This window comes from Coffea arabica, chromosome 8e (genome assembly GCF_036785885.1).
Source record: "Coffea arabica cultivar ET-39 chromosome 8e, Coffea Arabica ET-39 HiFi, whole genome shotgun sequence".
Lineage (NCBI taxonomy): Eukaryota > Viridiplantae > Streptophyta > Magnoliopsida > Gentianales > Rubiaceae > Coffea > Coffea arabica.
This window is the reverse complement of record NC_092324.1, coordinates 35,378,953-35,398,348: the sequence shown is the minus strand read 5'-3', so window position 1 is coordinate 35,398,348 and position 19,396 is coordinate 35,378,953.

The window sequence follows — 19,396 nt, the reverse complement described above, 5'->3', positions numbered from 1 at the left end:
GCCGCCCTTATGTTCGCGGTTGGCCATAGCCAGTGACGGATTTACACTGGGGGCACGGGCCCTCACTACCCTCTTAAATTCCTATGATAACTATAAAAATTTGATGTAATTTTAACTGTGCTCCCTTGAGTTTTGTGTATCTATTGGTTTATAGGCCCCCACTGCTCCCCTTAAATTTCTATAATACCTATAAAAATTTGATGCTATTTCAAGTGTGCCCCTTGGAGTTGTGTATCTATTGGTTTATATGCTTTTAAAGTTGTCTTTGATTTTACCTATTGTTAGAGCTACCGTAGAAAGGGTTTTTTCGATAATGAATATAGTGAAGAATCGGTTACAAAATAAAATGGAAGACAATTGGATGAATAATTGTTTATTTACTTATATTAAGAAAAATATACTTCGTGAAGTTCAAAATGAAAAGATTGTAAACCGTTATCAAAATATGAAAACTCGTCATGAGCAATTGTAAATGGTTTAGTTTGCTTTTGAAATAAAATTATTATTACATTAATAATTTTGAATTTCTTTTTTGATATTTTTTATGAAATATATGCATCATTTGTACTTGTTGGTGAAGATTTTTTTCCTTAAAAAACTAAAAAAAGATTAGATAAAAAATTTTAGAGTTGCTTTTGCCCTCACTGAAAATTTTTTCTAGCTCCGCCCCTGGCCATAGCAATAAATTGTTCTACCATATGCATGGAAATAAAACTCGGACGCCTCAAATTAGTCACGAGGAACTTTTGCATAAGGGTTAGGATTCGTTGGGCAGGGATATTCCCATTCTGTAGGTTGCAAAATTTCTTTTTGATAAAATAGAAACCAATATTAGTAACAAGTTTTTTGAAAATCGTTCAACATAATTTGCTTGATAGAAAAAAACTACACTAATGGAGAAAATATATAGAATATATCACAGGTATATTTGATCTAAAAAATTATTAGATTTAATAGAGTTACAAAATAAGAAAGATTATACTGTGAATCACAAAAATTATAAATTTACTCCATAAATATCTATGCATGGTGCATGCCTATTCCCTGAGATTTGATATCCAATTGATTCAAGTTCAAAATTGATATTAAGATATAACGAGATGACCCAAAATATTCCGAATCTATTATATAGATATAAAAAAAACTCTTAGATTTGAGAAAAAATAATAAACAAATAAACAAGACTCCCATTGGGATAGTTTAGGAGAAAAGAAATCTCTTACTACTACATACTAGGAGAGAGAAAACTCTCACTAGAATATCATAGAAGTGATATGCTATACAATTGATTCAAGTTCAAAATTGATATTAAGATATAACGAGATGACCCAAAATATTCCGAATCTATTATATAGATATAAAAAAATCTTAGATTTGAGAAAAAATAATAAACAAATAAACAAGACTCCCATTGGGATAGTTTAGGAGAAAAGAAAGCTCTTACTACTAAATACTGGGAGAGAGAAAACTCTCACTAGAATATCATAGAAGTGACTTTATTAAACATAAAACAAAAACAGAAAAAGATGAAGAGAAACTATGACTTGAAGCCAAGATCTCTCTCCTATGGAAGAAGAAGATAGAGAGAAGGTAGAGAAAAATTGTACAATTTACAAATATTTGATTATTAGAAATGTTGAGTTAAGACTTAAGAGACAGATTGATATTTCACTTGGAACTCGAAGTATAAATGGCTAGTCTTAGAGTTTTTATGAGCAAGGTCTTAATATAAAAATGAAGTTCTAATTTGGCACCTTGCTTGGAAGCTATACTCTGGGTTAGTGGGCTTTCCTAATTGAGTGTAGTTAATCTTTTTTGTCCCATTAAAACAAATACTAATCGGTAATGCCTACTAGATTATTAGTATCAGAGATTCAATATCTGATTTTGAATCAAATATATGATATTATGAAATTGGAAATACAAGTGATATCAGAGCTTTAATATCTGACTTTGAATCTGAATCGTTAAAGTTTGAAGCAAATAATTTGTTATGTTAGAATTGGTTTTAGATTACTGGTGTCCGATTAACTGGATCTAGTAGATCTACTATTTTATCAATTAATCTCTTTGACGCATGAGAAGAAACGAATTCCTATGGCGATTTAAAGAAAGGGAGTGGTGTAACCGTGCAAGTCACGTATTCTTATGTTTGAAGTTTCAAAGGATTATAATTGGGTTTAGATTGCTAGCGTGCAATACTGGATCTTGTAGATCTATTGTTTTCTGGATTGATATTCTTTTTGTCGCTTGAAGGTTTTGAATTTCTGTGGTGCTTTAAAGAAAGGAAATAAGGTAATTCATGTTTTTGGGCATTCAATTATCGTGGGTCACATGATAGGACCAAAAGTTTAAGAAAATTACATACGATGTCCATCCTAATCCGATGATTATCACGTAGTACAATTAAACTATTGTTTATTAATTTTTATTGACCAAAGTCCACAATAACAGAGACCCCAAACTTGGTGGACCATGAGCTGGGACACAAACTTAAGGTGCCATTCATGAATCATGATTGATTGGGGACCTAAGAGTAACTTTCTTCTTGGTTTCAGTTTTTAAAGAATATATGTCAAAACATCTTCCGTGCCTTGAAATTAACCCAATTATTTAATGAGGATTCTGGGATGGTGATATTTGAGGTTTCGCGTTGGCTCGTGACTTGGCTCTAGGGGTGCTATTGAGTCGAGGTGATTTCAAATAACATTATACTTGAATTTGAATTCGATCACTATTAGTGCTATTTAACCTCGAGATGAAGCTCGAACAAGTATATAAATTTAAACTTGAATTCGACTCAACATAATGAAAATCAAGTTCGAACTCGACTCGTTTGAACTCGAGTAAATTGCAAGCCTTATCAAGTTCGAACTATTCGAATTCAAGCTTGAATTTTTCTTTTCTTGTTTTTAATTTTTTACATTTTAGATTTATCAGATTACATTTTTGCCATCCATCACATTTTTTTACTAAACATTACTTCATGTAAATTTATTAAAATACAAATCCATAATAGTCATTTCATAATTAAAATATATAATATATAAATAATATAAATATTCGATTAAACTCGTCGAGTACTCAAGTATTTACTTCAGATACTCGAACTCGACTCGTTACAAATAACGAGTAGCTTGAATTCGATCAAACCGAGTTCGAGCCCTGCTTTTGACCAAACCACTTACGAGTACTTTACACTGTAAAAGTGATATTCAATGTTTTATTTTTTTAAATCACAAAAGTTACTATAAAAGTACCAAATTTAACCTTTTACTAAAAGTGTTTTTAACACAAAAAATTTTACTCCTAATTTTATGGGATGATATTCATCAAACGTTTTGCTTTTAACACCTAAAAATGCATTTTTACCGGAAACATTGTAACTCTTGTGGGGAGAGCTTGCGCCTCTTATGTGGTGTAACCAGGCTCAACTCTAGATTAGTCAGGGCCCAAAGTGGCTATTGCATAATGAGGGATCTAACCAAAAAAAAATTACTAAAATATTTAAATGGATTATAAATGGATAATTGATTTTTATTTAATCCATTTAGATCCATTTATTAAATAGATCTAAATGGATTGAATAAATTTCATCTACCATCCATTAAGTCAAAACCAATAATGAACCATTTATCCACATTGTCACCTCTACTTTACAGCACCCATACTTGGCTCAATGAACCTTCGCTTGCCATGCGAGTGCTTCTCTTGGTTCATGAATGGGATTTGGATGTATTAGTGAAGCATATTCTCTTTTATATCCGTTGTATGGCATATCTGCACTGCTCATGTTCTGTAGGTGATCAATTAATTGAATTTTTTAGCAGATTAAACAAAAGTTTAGCATTTGTTCTTTTTTGCACATTTGACCTTGCTAATGTCTTGGGAGAGGGATAAGTTGGATGGTACATGAAGAGAATGTAAATGAGAAATTCTAAATTCGAAACCTCTCACTTATACTAAAAAAAAAAAAAATTACTAATGCCTTACTTGGATTTTGATGCCTTATTTTTAACATAGAATTTTGTCTATGTTGAATGTTACAAATACCTATAAAACTTCCTCAATCATTAGTTCTATTATTTGGAATTCTAAATATTCATAAAAGTGTCAAAAATCGTGGGGTTGGAAATGCCTAAAATTTAGAAATATAGAGTAACGATAGGTTCCGAAAATTAGTGGTTAAAAGTGATCTTTAACTTTTAAAATCACACCGCCTGTGACATTTTTGTTTTCCTAACACCGAATAGACCATTTAGTAAACTAACTCGCCTTAGGTGATTCACCAGCTAAATTATAACTCACCTTAGGTTACTGCACATTAGGTGTTTGAATTTCTGTACTTACAATAGAATTCAAAGGGTGTATGGTAATACACCCATTTGATCTAGAAGTCGGATCTCCTCCCTCTAATCCTCCTTGACCTAATTAGTTCCTCTCCTAGTGTAGATTAAAATAATAATACACCCAATAAACAATAGCCGAAGCTCATCTAATGTTTTTTGGTATTGTTAATATAAGTTGGTTTAGTTGGTAGAAACTGATTACTTCTTAACGAAAAATTGTGTGTTCAAATTTCACTGCTAATGTAAGAATTATATTAGTGGCCAATTTGTAAGAATATATGTGATTGATGGCCCTGAGAATATATCCTAGACCTTGGTGATGATAATAGCTGAATCCATCCAAATTTTTTTTATCAAAAAAAAAACTAACATTTTTGAAACTCAAGTTGCAAAATAGGAGTACTAAACCATGCGGCTTCCCTCGATTAATTACATAGTGCATTTGATCACCCCATGAACAAACAATTGTGGCATCCAAGGTGCACGATTAACCCCATGAACAATCAACTGTGGTGCGATTCGCCCCATGTGTTAAGTTACCCGAACGAAGGTGTAAACGTGTCAATTCAGCACATATTTAAATTGTCTTGCAGTATCGGCTTTAACTGCCTGAGATCCCAAAAGATTTTAGTCAACGCTGCTATAAATTAACAAAGGCCAGGCCCAATAAGGCATACATGACTAAATATTCTCTAGGCCCATTTAGGTCCATCTAATTCCCTACGCGAACGGAAGTTGGTTCTTGCTTTTATTTGTTCTATGCTTGGAAGAATTCTTGAAATTACGAGCTTTATCTCTACCTCCGAAAGAAAAAAGATCAAAATTACATGGGCCTGTATATGTCGATTATATCAAAATTACGTGACATGATTTGAGCCATACAATTTTCAAAATTTGACTGTTAACTAAATTCGAATCGTAAATCATTTAACACAATTATATCTGACAACTATCTTAACCCATTTTCCTAATCCCATATTGTGATAGGTTCTGATGACCAACTACGCTACACGTGGGCTACATATAGGAATGATAAACTCAAAATTAATCTTTTCCCGAGTTATCTTATTATTTCCTCCCTAATCCTTAGGTCTCAACCCTATCCTATTGAAAAAAAACAGTTTAAAAAATAGTAATTTATTATTTAAAGTAGATCAAATTTATTAACATTTTTCAAAATTTAATGCCAGGTCCATCCACCCCATCCATGCATACGGTGGAAGAAATACGGAAGGACACTCAAATAATTTTTTTTTTCATATTCTTGAAGGTTGTTGCCAATTGTGATCATTGATAAGAATAGCGTAGTATAGCGTTGTCCTGTTAAAGATGTTTGATATCTTATCTTATCTTAAACTACTAGGAAACCATGCTGTGCAAGGCACAGCTTGAGCCCACCTGAAATATTGTTTAAAATATATATAGAAAAATAGCAGCAATATAAGAATTAAATATATGGCAAATATAGTTTCAACATGATAGCGTTTTTGTTTAGCATTGCTAATTCAAAACATTAGCCCAAAAATAAGATAGTCCTAAGTTAAAAATTAACTAAAAAAATAAAGCATGAATTTTTTTTTCTTGTAAAATTAATTCTAACAAACACATATACCTTCACATGTCCTTATTTGAAAATATAATAATAGCATGAAAAACTATGTCGATATCGTTAGAAAAAAAATAACTCATTCAACTCGCAACTTAGAGTCTAAAAGCATCATTTAACATATAATGTCCCACTAAAAAGTATAAATGGGAATACATTGACCTCATTTAGAAGAAAATTAACAATATGAGTTATGTTAGCAAATTCGTCTTGTTTAGAAAAAGAAAAATGAAAGAGAAAGGTTTAAAGCATGGGAACAGTCAGAGAGATAAAGGGTGGAAAGGAATGAAGGACGAAACAGTGGTACATTAAGATTTGCGTAGGTTTTTGTCAAAGTCAAAAAGGAAAGAGAAAATAAGGAAAAAAATAAAAAAGAAAAGAAATTAAATCACCTTCCTCAAAAAGAGTATGCCACTTGTCAAAAAGAAGAGGAGCCATGTGGCAACCATTGGGGCTGCTAAATATAGTTTTAACATGATAGCGTTTTTGTTTAGCATTGCTAATTGAAAACATTAGCCCAAAAATAAGATAGTCCTAAGTTAAAAATTAACTAAAAAAATAAAGCATGAATTTTTTTCTTGTAAAATTAATTCTAACAAATACATATACCTTCACATGTCCTTATTTGAAAATATAATAATAGCATGAAAAACTGTGTCGATATCGTTAGAAAAAAAATAACTCATTCAATGTAAGTCCTGGTGCAACCCAATGAGTACAAACAATTTCACAATGATGCACAAAGATATATCAAATTTAAGCACAATAAAGAAAACTTAATTAAAGAGAAAAGATAAGAAATGCAAACCAAATATCAATCCAATAGCCTCTTCAATAGATGGCGATGCTAACCAAGATGTACAAGTGAAGGCTCACTCCTTCCTCGCCCCAAACACACTTTGGTTGAGCCAAGGAGTTTTACAACTATTCTAGATAACCCTCAACAATCTACACTTGAAAGATCACTCACCCAATTAAGAACTATTTTATACAAATGAGGCAACCTTCACCAAGGTTTTACCACTTCAAGTGATAGGTTCACCTTCACCAAGGTTTTACTCCTCTTAGAGAGTAACCTTCACTTCAGCAACCTCACAACCCAACTATCCCAACCCCTTATACAACCAACAAAGAATCTTTCTATTCAAAAATCTCACTTGTAAGCCTGTATTTTGTGTTGGCAAAAGTCCCTTGTCTTCTTGTGCTTTGGAGTGTTTATAGAAGGTGAGAAATGGCTTCAAAAGGCTCTCCAACGGTCAAATATTAAATGCTGTCAAAACTAGCCGTTGGCCTGTCGGACGTCCGAACCCTGCGTCCAAACCACCTATCGGACGTCCGAACCCTGCGTCCGAACGTTGACAGAGAGTCATCAAATCTTTGCGAAATTTCTCGGACGTCTGATGCGATCGATGTGCGTCCGAGGCGTGCGTCCGATACTTCCGGACGTCCGATGCTTCCTCACGAGCGTCCGACAGAGTTTCCTTCTTGATGTTCTTCATCCTTTCGGACGTCCGATAGCTTCCTTTCGGACGTCCCACATGAGTGCCCTGTTTTTGCTTCTTCTAACAAATTGCTCACATAAAAACATTAGCCCAAATCTACATTTTGGTTTGATAATCATCAAAACCAAGGATTGATCGACCAAGGTCAACAATCTCCCCCTTTTTGATGATGACAAACAAAATGAAGATTTCTTTTATCAAATAAGTTCAATTAAAGCTCCCCCTTAGAAAGTGCCAACATACAAAGAAATTTCAATAAATCCTACTCCCCCTTTTGGCATCAATCAAAAACAAACTCCCCCTTTATTTTTCAAATCAAGACCATATTGAATATCAAAATTTTCAATTGTACTTACAACCATATAGCACTTCTTGGATCAAATCTTCATGATGTACCTAAATATGAGAAATTTCATTTGGTACCCTTTCTTTATAGGGTCCTTGGGAGTTAATACAACATGATCTAGCAATCCACATGGATTTCATACCTTTTCTCATATTTTTCTTTACATAGCAATCATTTTGCATATGTCCAAATTTGCAACAAAAGTGACACATGATAGAAGTATTTTGCACATAGGTGGATTTAATGCAACTAATTTTCTTACTTCTTATCATAGCAAACTTATTTGTGCCTTGAAAAGATTTGCTTTCTTTTGTTTGAGAAAACTTTTGTTTTTCATTTTGGAGAAACTCGTTCAAGTCATTAATTCTTTTCTTTAACAAATTCTGTTCCTCCAACATTTTTTCATAAAACTTTGTTTTCTCTTCCAACTTCCTTTTCAAAACATGTTTTTGATTTTTTAAATCATCATTTTCCATTCTCAAACATTTGTTTTCTTGAAAAAGTTTGGAGTTTTCTTCCAACAAATCATTTATTTTTGTTTTCAAATCTTTATTTTTAGCATAAGATTTTCTCAAACTTTTATGCATTTTAATCATAAGAATTTTCACATCATCATCTTCATTATCTTCATCACAAGAAGAGTGATAAGAACTTACCTCATCTTCTCCAACGGCCATTAGTGCCATTTGGGCCAACTCTTCTTTTTCTCTTTTTGAATTGCATTCATCCCAAGTAATTTTGCAATCTCCTCTTGAACATCTCTTGTTGAAGATCTTCTTGAAACTTTTGATGTGAGGAGTTATATCATTGTCCACTTCCATGATTTCATTACCCATGAAGGATGGGTTATCCCCCACTTGAGATGTTTTAAAAGCTATGCCTCTCTTATACATTCTTGCATTTTCTTCCTCTTGCACTTTGAATTCCAGCTTTAATTCATAAGAGGTTAGGGTATCCACAAGAGATTCAATGGACATAAAATTTAAATCCTTTGCCTCTTCTATAGCATTTATTTTGTTTTCCCATTCTTTTGGCAAGGCATTCAAAATCTTTCTATTTTTCTCACCCAAAGAATATTCTTTTCCAAGCAATTTAAGATCTTGAATAATGTCACAAAATCTACTACACATCTTATCAACATTTTCAAGGGGATGCATTTTGAAAAATTCATATTGAGAAACAAGCAAAGATTTCTTTTGTTCTTTAATATCTTGGTTACCTTCATGAAATACACACAATTTATCCCAAATATCTTTAGCTGATTTACAACCTTTAATCCTACTAGATTCATTTACATCTAATGCATTGTACAATATACACATGGCCTTGGCATTCAAAGAAAGGTATCTCTTGTCTTTTTCATTCAATTCTTGTCTAGTCTTTAATCTACTCAAATTAGTGATAGAGTCAATTATTCTGGCTTCATAAGGACCATCTTCTACCACATACCATAATTCAATATAAACGGATTGTAAGAAAATCATCATTCTTTGTTTCCACATGCTAAAATAAGAACCATTAAACATAGGTGGCCTGTCAATAGATTGCCCTTCTAAAAAAGAAACTTTTATGGTTGCCATGATCTTTACTCTAAGCGGTTAAGCTTGATCAAAAGAGACCAAGCTCTGATACCAATTGTAAGTCCTGGTGCAACCCAATGAGTACAAACAATTTCACAATGATGCACAAAGATATATCAAATTTAAGCACAATAAAGAAAACTTAATTAAAGAGAAAAGATAAGAAATGCAAACCAAATATCAATCCAATAGCCTCTTCAATAGATGGCGATGCTAACCAAGATGTACAAGTGAAGGCTCACTCCTTCCTCGCCCCAAACACACTTTGGTTGAGCCAAGGAGTTTTACAACTATTCTAGATAACCCTCAACAATCTACACTTGAAAGATCACTCACCCAATTAAGAACTATTTTATACAAATGAGGCAACCTTCACCAAGGTTTTACCACTTCAAGTGATAGGTTCACCTTCACCAAGGTTTTACTCCTCTTAGAGAGTAACCTTCACTTCAGCAACCTCACAACCCAACTATCCCAACCCCTTATACAACCAACAAAGAATCTTTCTATTCAAAAATCTCACTTGTAAGCTTGTATTTTGTGTTGGCAAAAGTCCCTTGTCTTCTTGTGCTTTGGGGTGTTTATAGAAGGTGAGAAATGGCTTCAAAAGGCTCTCCAACGGTCAAATATTAAATGCTGTCAAAACTAGCCGTTGGCCTGTCGGACGTCCGAACCACCTGTCGAACGTCCAAACCCTGCGTCCAAACCACCTGTCGGACGTCCGAACCCTGCGTCCGAACGTTGACAGAGAGTCATCAAATCTTTGCGAAATTTCTCGGACGTCCGATGCGATCGATGTGCGTCCGAGGCGTGCGTCCGATGCTTCCGGACGTCCGATGCTTCCTCACGAGCGTCCGACAGAGTTTCCTTCTTGATGTTCTTCATCCTTTCGGACGTCCGATAGCTTCCTTTCGGACGTCCCACATGAGTGCCCTGTTTTTGCTTCTTCTAACAAATTGCTCACATAAAAACATTAGCCCAAATCTACATTTTGGTTTGATAATCATCAAAACCAAGGATTGATCGACCAAGGTCAACATTCAACTTGCAACTTAGAGTCTAAAAGCATTATTTAACATATAATGTCCCACTAAAAAGTATAAATGGGAATACATTGACCTCATTTAGAAGAAAATTAACAATATGAGTTATGTTAGCAAATTCGTCTCGTTTAGAAAAAGAAAAATGAAAGAGAAAGGTTTAAAGCATGGGAATAGTAAAAGAGATAAAGGGTGGAAAGGAATGAAGGATGAAACAGTGGTACATTAAGATTTGTGTAGGTTTTTGTCAAAGTCAAAAATGAAAGAGAAAATAAGGAAAAAAATAAAAAAGAAAAGAAATTAAATCACCTTCCTCAAAAAGAGTATGCCACTTGTCAAAAAGAAGAGGAGCCATGTGGCAACCATTGGGGCTGCTACAGTAACTTCCCTTCTCTTTTTATTATACTTGAGGGACATAAAGCCGCGAGCCTCGAGCTACAGTTGATTGTCTTGGTTTTCATGTGATTCTGCAGTCCATTTTGCCCTTTTTTGTCTTTCACCACTGCATCTAAACGTTGCACAGAGCAGCTTTGCCTGCTGTTGCATCTTTCCTCCTTTTAGCTTTTGTCGCCTATTTCGATTCTACCCTTTTGTCTTGGTTTATTTGTAATTTAGGCGTCAATTTTGTCCTTTTGTTTTTTCGTATCTTGCACTGCTCCTGCATCTCCGGTCTTCAGCCACCTATATCTCAACAAATATGTGTTTGGATTGTAAGTTATTTGAGATATTTTTACTGTATCACTTTTTATGATGTGATGTATGTGAGATAAAAAGATAATTGGGAAGATAAAAAGGTGTATTGGAAATTGTAATGATGATATAAGCAAATATATTTGGGCAAATAACTTACAATCCAAACACATTGCTGCAGCATGTATACGTTCAAGGAAATTCTACGCCCATCTGATGAATGCAAATCAATTGTGTTACTCTGCGTTAGCATAATTTCCCTCTACTCTTTAAAAACCTTGCTTCTATAACAAAATCAATCCCGTGTCGATCTATTGAATATAAATCAATTGTACCGCTTTTGATATAAAAAAAATACTATTTTTACAATATTTGTTAATTTTAAATTGCACAAAACTGCAAGTTATAGAATTATTAGTCTAAAGCTTTCGCATTTTTAAGACTAAGTGACATAAATAAATATAACAAATACAAAATAATAATTAATTACATGTTCATTTATTAGTGAATACAGATTTTTCCTTTTTGCTTTCTGCTGATTAATCACACATTTATTCTGAAAAATGTAAGATAATTTCCCTGTGTACAATATTTGTTAATTTTAAATTACACAAAACTGCAAGTTATAGAATTATTAGTCTAAAGCTTTAGCATTTTAAGACTAAGTGACATAAAATAAATATAACAAATACAAAATAATAATTAATTACATGTTCATTTATTAGTGAATACAGATTTTCCCTTTTTCTTTTTACTGATTAATGACACATTTATTCTGAAAAATGTAAGATAATTTCCCTATGCTCCAAAAATACTTTTATCAAATTTCTTTAGGACATCACTTTTATTCTCTACAAAAATGATGATTAATTAGATAATTGCTTCAAAAATTATAGGATCGTTTCCCCCTATTTCATAAATGTTACTTCCGTAATATTTATTGATCAATAAATTATTATGGAAGTAAATGACATAGGAATCATCAACTGCTATCATGCTAAAATTCGATGGATCTTTCAGGTCGAAGGAAGTGTCATCCTCTTCACCCTGCTCAACGAAAACAACTATGATATCCAGCTCTTCAGCAGAGACTTTATCCAATAATCATAATTAAACATCTCCCCTGTACCTTATTACGCATACCAACTATATGTCCCTTAAATTCTCTTTATTTTCCACCCAGTTATATCTAACAATATAAAAATAAACATATCCAAAATATACCAAATTATTAATGATAGGATTTTTATATCAATGCAAGTTTAATTCCGATTTTACACCCGTTGGACTACAAGTATACAGGTCGCAATTGTAGTACAAGGTGTGTATCAGGTCGATCCCACGAGGAGCAATTTAAACAATTACTAAGCCCTTGTTTTCTCTATTATTTAGACTGACAATTAATTTGAGCAGAGAAAGTATATTGCTGTAGTCTACAAATCTGATATACAAATCTGGTTTAACAAATGCTAAATGCAAATGGAGAAATTTCACTTAAGAAAGACTCTAGGGATGTAGACTCCACTTATGGCATAAACAACACAAATGAATGGATTTACCTCTTATTATTATTCTTGTTCAACCAGGGATTCATTTCCAATACTACCAAATCTCATTCTCATGATGAAATGGCCTAGAGTAGTTTAGTTTTCCCTATTTTCATGATGAAATACTACAACTACTCTGTTTTCTTTCATGAAATGCTAAGTAATCCACTTAAGTGTATCTCTATTTTCATGAACATACAACTTAAGCTCTACTCATGTTTTTCCATTGCTACTACCAATTCTCATTGAACAATAACAACTATAAAAATGCTATTGGTGATCAATCAATAACAAGTAATCACAGCTACACAAGTAAACAAGTTAATACAAGATATAACAAGTGTAAATCACATTCAATTCATATTATTTAGTCATAAGTTTCATCTACTCCCTAGATAAAGAAAATTAGCTACTCATAAATGATTTAACAATCAAACTCACAAGTTTATTAATGTAAAACATCATAAAGTACAAGTACAAGAAAGATAAAAGAAAGCTTAGCCAATTGAAGGTGAAGCTTTTCAATTCCTGCTATGCTCTTGCATAATATGATTACAAGTGAAAACTCCAAATGCTTCTCCCAGAACTCCTAGCTAGAGAGAAACTAGTTACAAGAAGGAAAACTAGCTACGTCTCATCTTCTGGCTTCTCCCCTATGTTTCTGTATAAAAAGTGGTAGAAAGTCTATTCCTCTCTCTTCATAATTTCTTCCACTCAGATTTTGTAAAATGAAGTGAAAGATATGATGTTTCCTTTTGTCTAGAACTCATTTGGTCTTCTCTTTTGTTGCAAAAGCATGTGCCACCGATTTCTGTCCCTCCAAATAGCTAGAAAAGTTGTGAGAAAGGTAAAGAAAAATAGCTGTGCCACTTGCTGAAGAGAGAGAAAGATCCGAGCCTCAGATCCGAGGGTTGAATATTGATCTGAAGTCGGATCTTTATGATCCAAGGCCTTTCTCTGATGGATCCGAGCTCGGATCGTTTGTACTCGGATACACTGCTCCAGAAGTACAGACGAGGGCTCGGATCTCACCATATTCTCACGGATCCGTGCTCGGATCCGTGCTGGTATTTTCTAGTTTTTCACTTCTTTTCCTTTTTCTTCATTTTTGCTCCTAATTTCTTGTGTACTTTATCCTCTGGACAATCCTTACACTTCTTTCAGCACGTGCATGAATTTCATACATCGATATCCTTCATATTTTCACAAAATTAACATATTAATCCATTTATTTATCAAGTTTTGAACAATTAAACAATATTTAATCAATTATCACCAAAAGAGTTCAAATATGGCTTTAATCTCCACAAAACATACCCAAAGTTCATACCAAATTTATACAAAATATACGTTAATTATTCACTTATCAATTAATTTATCTTAAATTTTAAAAAATAATTTACATTTCATTATTTTAACTAATGTTTCCATCCTATTCTTTTTTTTAATTAAAATTATATTCTATTCATAATAAGAACCAAGAACAAGAAAAGCAACACAATCTTCTAAACACATGACAAGTCTTGCCCTCTCATGACCTCTTCACTCTCTTAATAGCAGGAGTTCCCCATTTGTCAAGTCGAATTTCCCCTCTCGCCAACAAAGGAATTGCTGGAAGGCTGCCATAGGTCCGAAGCGATTCTTGGGTGTGCGTGACTCCCACATTGGCCAAGGTGTCCGCCACTTTGTTCATCTCTCGAAAACAGTGTGATTAACAATTCTCCCCCGCCACCAATTGCTATATCTCTTCCACTTCCATTTGAACATACCAAGGACAGTGGAACTGTCGCTGAAGGATGCCCACTGAAGTTGCAGAGTCCGATTGAATAAAGGGTGGAGGCATCCCCCTTGCTTTGCACAAACGGAGGCCTACCAACAATGCTAAAACCTCTGCCCGTAAGCTAGTCTGGTCGCCTAGGAAAGCTGAGAACCCCACCACGAACTCACCGTTGAAATCTTGAAGCATTCCGCCCCTACCACTGAGTCCCCGGTTACCTTTGGAGCATATATTCGTATTCAATGTCAAATGGCCAGCTGAGCTAGGCCTCCATCGTACAATGAGAAAATCATACCTCTGGGGGCCAGCCATGGCGATGGTGTCATACATCTCCGAAAACGTGCGAACTTCTAACCGCTGTTGAAACTGAATCTCAAATGCTGCCTTTACATCCTTGAAGATCGCTTGGCAAACACAGCGACAATCTAATGTTTCCATCCTATTCATTTTAAAAACTAAAATACAAATCACATCACTATTACTATATCCATTTATAAATATATTAATCTAATCTGCCACATCTCCATCTATGATTCCGACCCTATTATCATACAAAACACTCTAAATATCAATTATTAAATAAATCGTACATTATATATATATGTACACATACATAAACAAATAAATGAATATATAATAAACAAACAAAACCACAAAAAATATAAACACTACACAAATTTAAACTATTCTATCACCTAAAACAAAATACTAAACACACACACACATAGATACATACATACGTACATACATATTACAAAATATATCATATACCTATAACTATATATTAATACAAAATTCACTCCAACTTTAAGTAACATAAAATAACTCATATAAACATCAAACGATAAATATTAAAAAATTCTACCACAAATTGCACTGATTAAACTCTATAATTTTCATGTCCAATAATTTTTATTTCTTATACAAAAATTTATACACATCACCTTACTTTCTATAATATCCATTTATCAATAAACTATTAATATATCAAATCTCTCAGCTCTCAAAATTAATATTATCCTTTATTTATTCATATTCTATTAATTAAAAAAATACAATTTCCATCTATTTCGATCACATTCATTCATAACTAAATCAACATTATCTTTACTTATCCAAAAAAAACCTACTTAATTAATAAACACATATTTTACCAACGTGCAATATCAAATTATTTCCAAATTATTAATTTATCTCATCATACAACACCCAAACTATATTAAATTTTGCCAAAAAAATATCTATTACCCATTTATTTCTCAGCAAATTTCCAATTCTTTTATATACTTTCCATAGACTTTTCCACTACAACAATACACACTTTCTCATCCTAGCTATCCAAATTATAAAAAAATCATCATCCTAAAATACTTAAACTGCCAATGCCCAAAACAAAATAAATTATAACACTGTCAATGTAATTCTTCACCTAATTTTCCATGCTATAAACTTTAAAAAATTAATATATATTCCATTAATTTAAATAATATTTACTCACCCCACAATTAAAATAAATTTTTTTTTTTCAATATTATCCATCAAATCCCTAGATCATATTAATTTTAAAAAACACAATACAAATCATATCAATTTTACTATATTTATTTATAAATAAATCAATCCAATATATCAATGCTCTATCCACTATTCCAGCTCCATTATCATACAAAATACTATAAATCTATGCTATTAAATGAATCTTTCATTACCCTAATATATTCAATAATGGTCACCCCACAGAACCCGTGGGGCACCAAGCCTAGTTATCTGATAATTTAGGATGAATTGGTAGCATTAGCGTGTTGGCGTCTCAAATGAAAATTCTGAGGTGCAATGCTACTCTAATTATTAACTTTAGAATACAAAGTATTCAAAATAAAAGTTTAAAATGGGTACAAAGTAGAATTTGAAAAAAAAAAGAGTGGGATCTGTCCTTGTACGTATTACTGTGATTTATTGACTTATTATGACAACATATAGTCTTTGAAGTTTTTGTCTCATCATCCAACTTAGTCGCCTAACTGTTGAAATTCTGTCCGAGGAAAACATAATAGTACTACCAAATCTAAATGTGATTTATGAGGCAAATAGTGAAAGGAGGAGTTCCTTTTAGAGTACTTTTTAAAAATTTTTATAATATTTGAAAAATTAGTTTTTGAAAAACAGAAGAATCAAAACAGAGCCACCATTTTTTAGGCTTATGTCTTAAAACACAAAGCACATTCACCCATAAATTTATTGCATGCATTAATCTTGACCTCTTATTTGTATTAGTCACCTAGATATCAATTCATCATCAACCTTACCTAAATGTGAGAATCACGTTTCCAGCTGTACTTGGCAGTAGTATTATCAAACTAATAGTTAATGTGGCTAAGGAGCTTTGGGAGTGATTTTCGTCGTCCTCCTTTTGATTGTTATTTGCACGTGAGTTGTGGTTCTGGTTGAGGATTTATGTCATTCTGCTTTGCAAGGAGTCAGTTTTAGGTAGAATGCTGTACCTGAACATGCTTTTAGTTGTACGAGTGAGTGCTTCATAGTATTGCTTCTAAGTACAATGCTGACGATGACAAAGCACATTTCACCTCTGATTTTCATTACCTGCTTCAAAGACAAAGAAATACTTTTGGTTGATTTGATTTGCATACTTATGATCTTCTTCTTGTCAGTGCCTCATGTTACCTTGTTTCATGGTATATTTGTTATTTGCATACTTTATTCCGTAGTATGACGGTTTTTTTGCCTTTTTTTAGTCATAATTATATGTCATGTCCTGTTTCTTATGAACATAGGTTTGCACTTAATGCATTAGTTAAATGTATTAGTTAAATTAGTATTAGTTATTTGCACTTAATATATGTCATGACCTTTGGATTTATATTTAATTCGTCCTTTGGTTCATAAAGGTCCAAATAAATGCTTTTGAGCCTTTGGGAATTACTTTTGTATCCTTATTTTTTCACATTTACATTTTATATTTTAATACTAACTACATTTTGTTTAAATACATTAAATTTATCTTTGCAAAATACGTATTCTTTTTTATTCATTTATTTCTTATTAAACACCATTCTTTGTTAGGGGAATAATTAATTTTTTATATCATTCTGATTAAATGTAGTGTGTTTTTTTTGAAATTAATATAGCAAATTTTTTTTTCAAAAATTTAACATTTGAGAGAACTACCACTACTATTATTTATTATTTTTTAAAACATAATAATGCCTTTCACTATTTAATTGTTCGGTCTAAAAGAAACCGGACATTCTAAATTTATTTGAGGCCACTACCATTGCATTTAACTTATTTTTTTTATATATTAGTTAAATTATGCCCTTATGTTATTTTATTTCATAGTATATTTCTTATTTGCATACTTTATTTGGTAGTATGAGGGGGTTTTTTTTTTTTTGCTTTTTTTAGTCATAATTATATGTCATGTCTTGTTTTTCATGAACAGAGGTTTGCACTTAATGCATTAGTTAAATTTCTTAGTTATATTTATTGTTAGTTATTTGCACTTAATATATGTCATGTCCCTTGGATTTATATTTAATTCATCCTTTGGTTCATAAAGGCCCAAATAGATGCTTTTGAGCCTTTTGCAATTACTTTTGCATCCTTATTTTTTGACACTTACATTTTATATCTTAATACTAATTACATTTTGTCTAAATACAATGAGTTTATCTTCGTAAAATATGTATTCTTTTTATTCATTTATTTCTTAATAATACTAGCCTTTATTAGTTGATTATAAACATATTGTGGATGAAAACTGGGTAGACTCATTCATCTGCACTCAAGCGATCTATTTTTTATATCATTTTGATTTAATATATATATTTTTGCAATTAATAAAGTATTTTTTTTTTAAAATTTAACATTTGAGAGCAAAACCACTGCTATTAATTATTTTTTAAAAAATAATAATGCCTTTCACTATTTAATTGTTCTTTCAAAAAAAAAAAGACATTCCAAATTTATTTGAGAGCACTACCACTGCATTTGATTTTTTATATATATTAGTTATATTATGTGCAATTAAATAACAATTTCATAATTAATTTTTTATAACATTCCCTATGTGTCTCTAATTTTTTTTGTAGTGTATCAAGAATTTTTGGTAAGTTTGGTATTAGTAAATGAATATTTATTATTACCTTTTAGTTATTATTTGACCTTTTTTTTATACATTATTAACTCCAAAAAGTTTTGGACAGGGTCTTCAATGTTATTCTGGTTTGCAAGAAGTCTTTTTTAAGTACAATGTTTTACCGGAGTCAGCAACCTCCTACGAGTAACTGCTTCATAGTAGTTGCTTCCAAGTACAATGCTGACAACGACAAAGCACGTTTCATCTCCATTTTTTATCACCAACTTCAAAGACAAAGAAATACTTTTGTAGCATTTGATTTGTATACTTTTGTTCTTCTTTTTGCTCTTTTCTCCTTTTCCTAGCTCTGTCTTCCTTGTCGTGCTCCAGCTTCTATGCTTTTCAGGTTTGTTTGTTCTCTTTCCTTTTGTTTCAGTGTTTTTTTTACTACAAATATTTTAAACAGCTTTCATTTATTGGTGCATATTCTATATTACTGTCTCCTTTGTATAACATTAGTACTTGTTAAATGTCAAAATGATTACATTTCTTTAGTTTTTCTATTTATAATTTGGCATAAGTTTTTCCTAGCCATGCAGTTGATCTTTCTTCCTGTGTTTGTTCGTGTAAACTTTGATCATGCATGTCTTACTTGTATGCTTTAAATTTAGTTGTTTTATTTGTTTGTTCCTATTTTTCTTTGTCCGCAAATTTTCAAGAACTATGCTTACTGAATTTTTTGAGATGAATAGATTGAATAAAGAGGCCCAAAATTTGAATTGTCTATATAGAGAATTTTCTTGAGCATTTTGTATGGACTTCATCTGCTAAGCTCGGGACAGAAAGAAAAGGGTTAAAAGTGA